The following is a 12855-nucleotide window of genomic DNA, read 5'->3' as shown; positions in this document are numbered from 1 at the left end:
GGAGCAATAGATATTTAGAAAACAACTGAAGAAAAAAGAAAGTGGACAAAATGTAACGTGTCGCCGGCGGGGACCGAACCCACATCCTACGCATTACGCGTGACATGCACTGCGATTTGTGCTACAGCACAGACCACCAATCCGTCCATGAACTTGTGTATTTGTGTACTAGGGCGTGGGAGTCTTATCTCGTGGCACTCAGAGCCATGGCGGGTGAATGTAGAACACCCTTTTACAGCGTAAGCTGTTATGGGCTCATTCCAATAGCCGCTTCGATTCGCGATGATGCCAGCCGTAACCGCTGTCACCGGAACCGCTGAAAAAAGTACCCAATTCCTGCCGGGATCGAAGCCGTGCCCGCTGCGTGGGAGCCAGATACTCTATCACTGAGCCACGCAAGCGCTTGCTGTCGGGCAGCGGAAAAATGCCCTAAAAGGCATGTGCGCAGGGGCAGACGACCCGAGCTTCCGCCAGTATGGTGGTGCCATCTAGGCAAGGTGCCTGCAAACGCAGCGTGCGCAGGCGCAGAGGACGAGATGCGATTCAGACGAGACGCGCAATAAAAAAAAAAAACGCGATCCCCAGCCTCGCCAGTATGGTGGCGCCATCTAGTTAAGGTGCCTGCAAACGCAGTGTACCCGACATGTAATTTGCAGTTGTAAGTCTTGATCGGGCTCAGCAGACTGCTGTGCAGAGAGCAATACAAACCACAGCTCGCCTTCGACGCCGGGCGGAAAGTTCAGATCCTTCGCATCAAAACGAGGCGAACAGATGGCCGCGAAGACCCTGTTGTGCGTGGATCCCAAATTGGAGTTACTCATGAGCAGCACCACCAGCTTACACTGTGACTGTGCTTTGTGCACCGCGCAGGTCGGTGAATTTTTTATCCGATGGCGTCACGTAACACGCGAGCTTAGGAGAGCAGACACGTGGCTATTAAGCCCTCGTATGCTAGCTAATGACCTGAAGGCAGCCATATTCGTGACCCTCACTATGAATGAACGAGAAGAGAGAGAAAGAGATAAGCTCAATTTTTGTCAATCATGATACTATAAAGCCAAAAGCAATGAAGCCAAGGAAAGAATAGGGGAATTAGCTGTGTTTGAAATATAAATGTTGAAAATTATGAAGAAAATTGTGTCAAAACCAATCTCACGATGACAGTCAACGGTAATGCGTTAGCATTGAATCAATATAGTGACATTGCGTATTGCCAACGTCTCAACGAGTTATGCATGAGGCGTGCACTGCACCGATAATAGTCTTTCGCGCTTCCCTAAAGAAACTCGGCGACGTCAAGAGCCGCTGCGAAGCCTGCGCATGGTGTTCCAAATGTAGGGTGGGATGGTGCATGTGAACGCTGAGAAACACCTCATAGAGCAACCGGGCTCGTGTCTGGCTGTTCTTTGTGGGCATGCTGCGCCACCTAGTGACACTGCCGAGAAGTCCGCGCCTGGCTTCTGAGACGAGAAGCGTGGCGCGCCGGTGCCGGCGAAGGCTGGTAATTGTTCCCTCGCTTGGTCGCACACTCACTCGCACATACTCGGTGACCCAAGTTGGCGGGAGGTTCATTGAAGAGCGAAACAGCCAGTGAATTCATGGCGCAGCTCGCTAAAGCGTTGGCGTGAAAGGCGTTCACTGAAAAACGGCACATACCCTGTACATTGGCGGCGCAGCCTGCGATTGCGTGGGGTTGCTGTTCTTGAGGAACCCTAGTGGAAGTGGACTCATTTCCACTCAACATCGGCGAAATCGTCAGCATGATCTAATTGGGCGTCAGGAAGCGGGGAAACTTGACGTGGGCGCGAGAACAGTCAATAATGTTCTTGTGATTGTAGAGGGAGTTAAACCCTAAAATGATGTCGCATGAGCAAGAAGACAGAACAAGAAACGCGACTGTGTACGTGAGTCCTTCAATGGTGATGCGAGTACTGCATGCAGAAACAGGGCTAATGTGCTGTGCGCTTGCTGTACGCAGCGACAGTGCAGACAAATATGTCATTACTTTTCTGAGCGAGCGACAAAGCTCTTCGGTAATTACAGAAACGGCGGCTCCTGTGTTGACTAGTGCAAGTGCAACAATCCATCTACAGATAGTTCGATAACGTTCATGGGGGAAGAGCGAGGCCTTGTACCTGCTTTTCGACACAGACGCACTTCTTGCCTCGGGCACTGCGGCGACTAGTTTTTCTGTTCGGTAGGATTGGGATGACGACGCATTGGGGAAAGTGACCGGCGTCGTCGAGATGGTGAGCGGCGACAATTGGCAGAACGATTGGCGGTGCGTGGAGAAGTCGGTTGTGATTCAGGAGGCGACGAGAAGAACGGAACTGGAGGGGCTTAGGAGGGTACAAGTTGGTCAGCTCGTAGAAGCCATGAGCGACGTCGACAGAACCACGCCGCATTAAAAGGGATGCCCCACTAGAAGCATACTGACTGATTGTCGGGCGTGCGTCGTCTTCCGGTGTTTTTAGTAGGAAGCTGTTGGGAAACACGGAAGGAGGTAGACTTGATGGTACAACGGTGTTATGCCAGCGTGTCTTTGCAGATGGTTCCTCAATTGGGGGACAAAGCCCAAATAGGGACAAAGTTTAATAAAACTAAAAACGCCGTGCCGCCTTGCGACCAGATCACCCGCGCTTGGGGCAACTCACCTGCGCTGCGGTTGTTCACCCCGCTACGACCACCAACCTCCGCTACGGCACGCACCTTAATACTTCGTCTCGTTTTCCCTGACGTGTCCTAACAAAGTCCTCTGCAGGGGGGTGGGGCACTAGAGAAGGAGAATACCCGGATGGTCGAAGGTATAAGAAAGCTAGCAAGCTGCCACGTGGAGAGCACTTTTGCTGTGCCCTAGCGTGCACGAGCATGAACGCTGAATGTTTTTTGTTTGTTTTCTTTGGAGCACAACGCTCACCCTTAACCATGTATTAAACTTGTGCTATTTGTTTTTACGTCACCTCGTCTTCCCTGCCGGACCCTCTCCGATGGTCAACCTGGTTCGCGCTCCAAGCACACGCTGTTGAAGGGTCCCCAAACCCCAGCCCGTAACAATTGTATGGCCGCGGTGAGATCCATCAAATCCCGACCCGCTGTGCAACTGGAGGCCAAGCGGTGATACATGGATCTACGAGCTTCGTCTACCAAGAGCGCGTATTATTAAAAATGACAGAGCTTATGCGCACTTATAAGCTCAGAGAGGACATATGTTCTTTCTTGGAGAAGTTAGAGCGAACATGCGAGAAACAAGGGTTCTCTCGCGAGTCGTGGCCACAGCGACTGCTCACATTGTTACCGGGCGAGGCAATGGACGTAATCGCTCGCTTAACCTGAGAGGAAGCTGAGGATTATGATAAGGTAAAGTCAAATTTGCTGAGAAAGTATAGACTGTCAGCGGAAGCGATTCGCGCGGAAGCTCCGCGAAATGGAAAGGCTAGGAATGAGTCCAACACAAAGTTTGCATATAAGCTTATGTCAAACATGGAGGAACAAAAAGCCTATGGTGATCACGCGATTGTTCTTGAATGCTTTGCGCTGTAACAATTTTATAACTGGTTATCTGAGAACATGATATACTGGCTTCAATATAGGCCAGAAGTTAGCACGGTAACCAGAGCCGCTGAACTAGCCGAGGAATTTGTGACGCGTTGGGCTGGCCAAGTCGGCGACGGTTGAAAAGGCCGATCCCAATTTCAGGTTCGGCAGGCGGAGGCTAAGTCCCAAAAACAGAAAGAACGAACTGTACTGAAGGCGTCCACTACACCTGGCCTTTCAACGAAGCTGGTCTCCAAGTACCAGGGACCATATCGTGTACTTCAACAAACATCCCCGGTGAACTATCTCAACGAGCCTGTTAGAACCGTCTTCTGACCATCGTCGTCGCGGTCAAGAAAATGTCCACGTGTCCAGACTCAAGCAGTGCTACGATCCCCCTGTGTTTTCTTGCCCCTAGGTCGCCAGGATGGCTCCTTATTTCGCGGGGGGTAATTGTACTGAAGGCGATTGACCGCGCTTCGATGTATGGGAAAAGAAGACGACGATGAGTGTGGTTGTTGTTGACGCTCTAGCTCGCGCTCGCCGGTAACCAGACCTGCCTTTCGGATAGCCTTCTGTAACGCCACATCCAGGCCTGCTTGAAGACCAACACCCCCATTTTAGAACATATGATTGAGGGTACCTCAGCATGTAATACTTCTGGGTTGGAAGGGACCCCTAAAGTTAAAACACAGCAGCAAAAAAATTGGGAAAGAGGAAGCCCCTTCTTTGCTACAACTGTCATAAACCAGGGCAAATTCCTGCGCAATGTGACGAGGCAAAGGTTCCGTTTTTATCTCTTGGTTGCAATTCAAGAACATGAAGGTGCTCGAACCGTATATGCGCGACTTTGAGGTAAACGGCAATCCCTGTCGCATGCTGCGCGACTCCGCGGCTACCCAGCAAAGAAGAGAAGCATTGCAGTAGAGTACCAACTGATCCAGTCCGCGCCTACCATGGACGTGGTTCACAGATCTTATGTGGAAGCGGAGATGTTCACGGGTAAATGCGTCTGGATAAAGAAAGCTGTAGGAACTCACAGTGCATGTCTTCTGATCGGAAAAGAAAGCATTTAAAGGTCATTTCGGTGCAACTGGAGACGGAAGTTGCCCTATCGCCTACGCTTCATACTCAGTACCTTTACCTGTTCTCAAATAGGTCGGATCAGATTCTGTGCGAGAAAAAGGAAATGTTCGAGGAGGCTAGCGTGATGGCTTAATCGAGACTGAAAGCTCGTGAGTTAGCTGCAAAATCAGTCGCAAAAATGGCACTGAGTGAAGTGGATGGCAGTTCGCAATCTCAGTTCGAAGACGACGAGATTGGTGTCAGATCTAAAAGGCTTCGGAGGTGCTCTTGAACGATTATACTTTCATCTCCGAAGCGTTTCTTGAGAATATCTATGGCGTCCTGATAGCACTCTTCAGTTGCCTGGAGTCCAGATATGGCCGAAGCGGCTGCGCCACTCAGTAGGGTACTCAGGTAATTGAACTTGTCAGCAGTGCTGAGCTCTTCTTTATTGTGCCCTGCCGTCGAAAACTTTGTCCAAAAACGGCGCCATTGCTTTCGGTTACCATCGAATTTTATCAGTTCCAACTGCGGCAGTCCAGACTTGACGCTGACAGAAGCTGGGCTGCTCGTCTGGCGCGAAGCTTGGGACGTACGGCTGTTCTGAAGCTAAAAACGAAGTTTTGATATCATTGTAACGACCTTGTCTCAATATGTGCTCGCGTCTAACGGCTCACTCTCAATTAAATCATCAGGCGTCTCGTTTAAAATGTTCTCATCTGTTTTCACTATCTGCAGATAGAGAGCGTCAATCCGGTCATGTAAAACGCTGACCTGTGATGTTGCTGGTTCTTGCTGTTCTCGTAGAATGCCTTCCGGTTCCTTGAGGATGTCGTCCAATTGCGAGCGTAGGCACTGGCGTCATCGGAGTAGCCATTCCATGAGTCAGTTGGCAGCCGGGAACTCTTCGCCAAATGCACAGGTGCCGCAGCGCGATACTGTGAATCGATGAGGTTGACGTCGTTCAGAAGATCCCGTGGGGTTTCGGCAACATGTGAGTGGACCTCGTGGTCCGGCGGCTACCACGCTGTCTTGATGAAACAGAGACGGCACAGCTTAAGTGCGTACTCTTCTTTTAATGGAACAGCGAATATGAAAAGACTGGCTTCATGCCCTCTAGCGAGCGGAGCTCGTGAGGCGCAAAACGATGATTCTGAACGATCGTCTGCTAGACGAATGAAATACGAAGTTCGAACAGGCCAAGTTATCTTTCGCGGAAGCATATCAGCAGCCTGTTCTTCAATGACCTTTCGTTCAGACGGTGATACTCGATAGGGGCGGCATCGTATCGCGCTGCGGCACCTGCGCATTTGGCGAAGAGTTCCTGGCTGCCAACTGACTCATGGAATGGTTACTCCGACGACGCCAGTGCCTACGCTCTCAATTGGACGACATCCTCAAAGAAGCGGAAGGCATTTTACGAGAACATCAAGAGACAGCAACATCACAGGTCAGCGTTTTACAAGACCGGATTCACACACTCTACCTGCAGATAGCGAAAACCGATGAGAACATTTCAAACGAGACGCCTGACAACCATCGGTTTCGATGCGGCGCGTGGCCACAGGAGTCTGGTTCAACACAGGGGAACAGCTATCGAAACAGGCTTTGTGCTTCTCGAAGACAGCCAGTGAGGCTTCGAACTGAGCGGTTGTTATGTCAGAACCGATGACGGCAAGGGGAGGGAAAGAATCATCGAAACCTGAGGTATGTGCTGGCGATGAAGCAGGACAAAGCGTGACGATAGGGATGGGTTGAGCGTCTGCAAGGGTTGCCACAGTCATCCCTTTGGGCAACATCACAGGATCTGGGGTCGTGTTGCAAGTAGACAGAAGAGCGCGGCCACGTGAAAACCGGACGAGGCAAGCGGCAATGAGAATTCCGCGAAAAATACAGCGGGGAGAAGGGGCGACTAGAACGTCTCCGTCGGCTATCTGACTGGATGTTACGGCGACAATGTCTTCGTGACCAGGACATAGGACGTGGTCTACAGCGACAGCCAAATTCAAGCACGAGGATGAAGATTCCGTACGAGGTGCAAGCGCTGTATCCGTAATGTGTACAAATGTGTACAATTTTCTCTCTACACGAAATTACGGCTGAAGCAGAATGTAGGAAATCCCAGCCCAGGACATGTTCATGGATAGAAGTAGGAAGGACAAGCAACTCAATGTAGTGGTGAATTCCGTCGATGAAAACATGAGAAACACGAGGTAACACTGTCCGCCGGAGTGAATGAATGCAATATTAGCACCGTGCAAAATATGTCCAAAATAAGGCGTTTTGACTTTCCTGAGCCGCGAACACAGAAAATTACGATGAACAGACATGGCGGCACCGGTATCGACAAGAGCTGACACAGGCACACCTTCAACAGTTACAGAAAGCATGTTGGCTGGGCGAACAAGAGGAATTTGTGAAGACTGATAGAAAGCAGTTTTCCCTCCAAAAACGGCTACTGTTAGTTTTCCGGGTGCTGGGCCGCAAGATGGGAAGTGGGGCGAAGTGGTGACATAGAGCGCCAGTACGGCGAAAGAGAACGACGTCTGGCCGAACGGGAACTGTGAGGTTGATTGAGGGCAGCGGGAGGAGACGGAGTACGCTGCTCAGGAAACGAGTTCCCCAGGGATAGTAGCTGTCAGGTGAGCAGGTGTGGTCTCTCTCGTACTCAGTAGCATATCCTCATCTTCCATCCTGCCAGTGATGGTGGCAGAAGCGAGATATATGGCCGCGTATACAGCTGATCCAAACCGGACAGGTGGACGCCACTGAGGGTAGGATGGCAGAGCGAGCGACCTGGTTCCCATCGAAGCCAAATGGTCATAGGTAACACCAGTAAGCACACAGGTGATGGTACGGGTTGGTAGCGAAGCAACATATGCGTTCGTGGATGTTGGGCGCGCTACGAGAGTAAGAGGCGTCGTGGGGGTGGTCATTGATGTCAACTCTTGCTTTACGACCTCGCGCAAGTCGAAGATTGGTGTTGGGATGCAGGCAGCAGGAGAACGCCGAAGGTATTGTCCTTGACGCTCTTCGCGGATGATGGTACGGATGAGAGAACGCTGATCATAATTCTGGGAAACCAGAAGATCGCTGTTATCCTTTTAAACATGGAGAGACTGCAGCTCGTCAAGGCGCTGACAAGTGGAAGTGATGTCTTGGACGGAAGCTGGGCTTTGCATGATTAAGACATTGAACGCGACACAGCCAATGCCTAATAATTTGTGGCGAACACGTTCGGCTCCCGTCATGCTAGGGTTCGCGCAGCGGCACAGAGCCAGGACATCCTCTGTGTATGAGGTGTAAGACTCGTGCGGGAGTTGGAGGCGCGTGTATAGCTTCTGTTTGGTGACTTCGGCACGGCCAGTCCAGGAAGTGAAGATTTTCCGCAGCTGGGGGGTCAACGCTGACCAATCTGCGATGTCAGCTTCGTGGTTGAAATACACGCCTTAGCAACACCGGTCATATTAAATGCGACGTGCGTCAATTTCTGGGTGTCGGTCCCCCTATTGCAGGAACTCACGCTGTGGTAGTTGTCGAGCCATTCGGCGACGTCATCACCGCGGAGTCCGGCAAAGACAGGGGGGATGGCGTTGAGGGCTCGTCCCAGTCCAAGAGGGCACCGCAGGCGGAGTTGTCTGTGTTAGGGTTGAGGCGACGGAAGAGTCGGGGTTGGAAGTGTCCATTTTTATATTGTTAGGCGGGTGCAGGCGGCGACCGGAATGTAGCTCCAGAGAGGACGGAAACGCGAGAGGACTTCGGGGTCTTGACGTACCTCCACCACTTGATAAGACTGAGACCGACCAAGCTGTCAAGCGCTTTTATTCCAAAAAAGCAACGCCCCAGCTCATGCGCGAAGAAGCAGAAGAGGGATGTTGATGGCTATGCACAAATGAAAACGACGAAGTACGGTAATATTGCTTACAATATATATATTCCGGGGCAGTATAGCGTTATTGAGCCCTTTCGGCCCGTATACAACAACGCTGAACATTTTGAGCCTACCGTTGCACGCCGCCGCCATTTTCTACCGGCCATATTTAGCTATCCAAGGGGAAGCGGGCAAATCGCCGAATCCAATACCACCCTTCTCATCCGGTTATTTCCTTAAACTGCGCAAGCTGGGCGCCACAGAAACCCTCCGCATTTATGCGGGCTCCTCATCACCTTTCAGCCAATTAAACAAGAAAAAACTTACTAGGGGTCCCTCATGCTACAAGTAAGATGACTTGAAGGCGAAAGCCCGAGCGCCGCTAACTGAAAGCACGACGACCACTTTTATTGCGATAGCAATTATATGGACACTTCAACCGGATTTCTGCCGTCGTCGCCGTCGTCGTCGCCGTCGCCGTGAGGCTCCACATAGATTCCAAGGGCGATAAAATCGTCGCCGCACGCCGTATGCGCGAGCGAAAGCGCGCGGGGGACGCGCGCTATCACGGAGGGCGAACTCCCCCGCGCGCTATCACGGAGCAGCGAACGCTTGGCGGGAAGCAAGCGCGACCGTCGCGTGGGGGTTGTGGGGGTATGGGAGGGAGGGAGTAGGGATGGTCGATTCAATATTTTAATCGATTAACGATTAATCGTTCGTCGGTTTAGCCTATAATCGATTAATCGCTTTCGATGCGGGGCTTTTCGTCGATTAATCGATTAATCGACTTTTTTTGGGTGCTTTAAAAAGGCTGAAATACAGTTATCTACTCACGTAAGTACCCATTATAACGTTTGAAAGGTGGAACCAGGATAAGAAATACAAGGGTATAACCTTTGATGAAGAATAATGTTTTTTAACTTCTTAAAGGCCAACTATAATTACCACTAGGGACTAGTGAAGGAATAAACAATGTACAGGGTGTTCATATTTAAGTTTTACGGAATTTTTCAAAATTGCCTGTGGCAGCCTAGCATAATTCTTATCGTTGAGCTGGGTTATTCGAAGAGGCGGACATTAGTAGCACGAAAAACCGAAATATATATTTGACTAATTAACAAACATTGAGTAATGAACTTCTTAGTTAATTACTTTACGACACATATTACAATTTATGAATTGTAGCCGATGAGTTTGGAAGACCCACTTGAAAGGAATTTACAGGATGACACCAGTTTCGAGATATTATTTCTCAAAGTGTGGGACGAAATACATGGGCGTTCCAGTTACTTTTGTTCTTCGATGCATTTTGGTAGAAATGTAAGTGGAACAACAGCGTTTCTTAACGGCGAGTTTGATGGGGCATATCTTCAAACTGGTGTCATTCTGGAAATTCAGTAAGTTCTTGATGAGGGCTAGTTGGTTCATAATTTGGAACTGAGATATTGAAAAGCGCGAAGAAAACAAGGACACGAAGAAAGAGATACCCCAAACAAGCGCTTGTTTGTGGTATTTGTTTCTTCGTGTCCTTGTTTTCTTCGCGCTGTTCAAACCTCAGTTCCAAAATCTGGAAATTCATTCCAAGTGAATACTGCATAAGAATGGATAGTTGGGCTTCCGCTGTTTTCTTCCGCCTCCGTCCGTGTCTTCTTCGCGCTTATATCAAGAATATGCCAAGTGAATACGCCTGAAAAGTGGATACGCCTGTTTTCTAATGTACCAGCAGGTGTTCCTCAAGGCTCAGTCCTCGGTCCACTTCTCTTTTACAGCGAAAGCTGCATATGGCTAGGCGATACGAAAAACCGTTCGTTCCATGTTTCGATAAACGTCTTCATTGGCTGCGCCGTCAGTTACGTCGTTCTCTACGTCGCACCCAAGCACGCGCGCCATTGGCAGCTAGCGCCGTTAGTGACATTGTTAGCGAACGCGTTCCCGCCTTGGCCAAGTTGACGCTGCTGTGCCCGAAATGCCTCCTCCTCGGCTCGCCGTTGTCGCATGCGTTCAATATCTTGAGTTAGCTCGGCGTAGTGGTTAGCAGCATCCGCCCGCCATTGGCGCTTGCGTTCCACTTCGTGATTTCAACGTGGACGTTTCGTCGCAGCCGAAGCCAAAGTGCCGCCCGAGAAACTCCCGCCGAAAGCGGGCGTTGCCCTGGCGAACGCGTTCCCGCCATTTCCACGTTGACGCTACTCTGCCCGCAACGCCGCCTCCTCGGCTCGCCGTTCTCGCATGCGTTCGATATATCGAGTTAGCTCGGTGTCGTGGTTAGCAGCATCCGCCCGCCATTGGCGCTTGCGTTCCACTAAAAACACAAACATGTAGCCAATATTTGAGAAACGCTTAAATACAGCGTCGTGATTAACCACTGCTAAACACCGGGGCCGCACGTTTCAGCTTCGCTGGTTAACCATCTGTACGGAGTGCTTGGGCGGTGTTTTTTTAATCTATATTAACGATCTTCCGAACTGCGTTCTTTGTTCTTCCATAAAGCTATTCGCAGATGACTGTGTTCTCTACCGTAAAATTCCTAATCCTTCCGATTCCCAAGAACTGCAGGACGACCTTAACCGCGTAACTGAGTGGTGTTCTAATTGGTGCATGCAACTAAATTCAAATAAATGAAAGGCCATGCGAATATCTCGTAACACTGTCATGCACACGTACTTTATTAATGGTGCACCTGTGACGTCAGTTACTTCTTACAAGTATCTCGGCCTTCACATATCAAGTAACCTTTCTTAGCATCCGCATATTGACTATGTTGCTAATAACGCTAACCGTATGGTTGATTACTCGCGCCGTAATTTTAGCTCTGCCCCCTCCTCCTTGAAACTAACTTTATACAAAACTTTAGTTCGCTCCAAATTGGAGTATGCTTTAGCCATTTGGGATCCGACTCAGTCTTCATTAGTTTCTACTCTAGAAAGTATTCAAAATCGCGGTGCACGCTTTGTCTTATCTAATTATTCTCGCTATGCAAGTATCTCATCAATGAAATGAACTCTTAACTTACCTGATCTTTCGTCACGCCGCAAATGTTCCCGTCTTTCCCTTTTTCACAAAGTTTTTTATTTGAACCCCCTTTTAAAAGAAACCCGTCTTGCCCCTCCGTCTTATATTTCGTCTCGCACTGACCACAGCCTTAAAGTCGGGGTACCATTGTGCCGCACAAACCGGTACAGTGACTCATTCATCCCTAGGTACGGACTGGAATCGCCTTACCGCATCAGTCGCACTCATCACCGACTCTACCAACTTCAAGACCGCTGTTCGAATGCATTTTGTTAATATTTTTGGTTTGTATTTTTGCTGCATTATTTTTTGTTTTTGACTCCACTCCTTTCTGTGACGCCTTCGGGCCTGGAAAGTACGTGCAATAAACAAATAAATAACTTCAGCGTCTGCAATTGGTAAATTGCAATATGCGTCATAAATTAATTAACTACGAAGTTAATTAGTAATGTTTATTAATTAGTTCAATATGTGTTTCGATTTCTCGTACTAATGTCCGCCTCATCAATGATAAGGATTGTGCTACCTGCCACAGGTGATTTCTAAAAATTCCATAAAACTTAAAAATGAACACCCTGTATGTTAAAAATGGCACTTACTGAGGAGGGTGGACGCGGAGGAAGAAGAAACTAGAAGAGAGCATCGCAGCACGACTGACATGAAGTAACGGCGCAACACGTGATCGCCACATCAGAGCGCGCGGCAGGTTTAATGCGGCCGGGTGCAGGGCAGCAGCGCAGCTGAACGGGTGCGCACCGATTTGAAACTACTGCGAATCAAACATTATCGGCCAATACGTTGTCTCTCAGGGTCACGTGCTGACCCTATACTGCGAGGCAAACAGCGAAGGAAATGGCTTGTCGATGAGTTCGCTTTCCAAGACTTGCTGCCTCACGTAATGATCTCTCCTAGTTTATTTCTTCCTCCACGGGGGCGGCCTCTCTCCGGCCCCAGGTAGCCTGTGTGACGTGTGCGTAAAGCGGGGAAACGCTTGGCAATCTCGGCAGGATTCGGGGAAAACAGTTGACAGCCGCTCTCGGTCTTCGCAGGCCGCGCTGTCGTTGCTCGTGCTCCGCATTCTATAGTACGATTTCAAAATTTTCACGCCACTTTAGTCACTGTCTGGAAAACGATTAATCGAAGCGGTTTAATCGATTAAACCGATTAAATTAAAGGTAGACATCGATGACGATTAATCGTTTTGCGGCGTACTTTGCGTCGATTAATCGATTAATCGTTCATCGATATTACCATCCCTAGGAGGGAGGCGGGGCGGCGCTGTGCTCCGGCACCAAAGGCGTACCTTACCACTCAATCTCCCACGCGAAAGCAAGAAACGGGAAGAGGGGGGGAGGGGGGGCAGCTTCTCCTCT

Source organism: Dermacentor silvarum, chromosome 4, assembly GCF_013339745.2.
Source record: "Dermacentor silvarum isolate Dsil-2018 chromosome 4, BIME_Dsil_1.4, whole genome shotgun sequence".
NCBI lineage: Eukaryota > Metazoa > Arthropoda > Arachnida > Ixodida > Ixodidae > Dermacentor > Dermacentor silvarum.
This window is presented reverse-complemented; position numbering follows the sequence as displayed.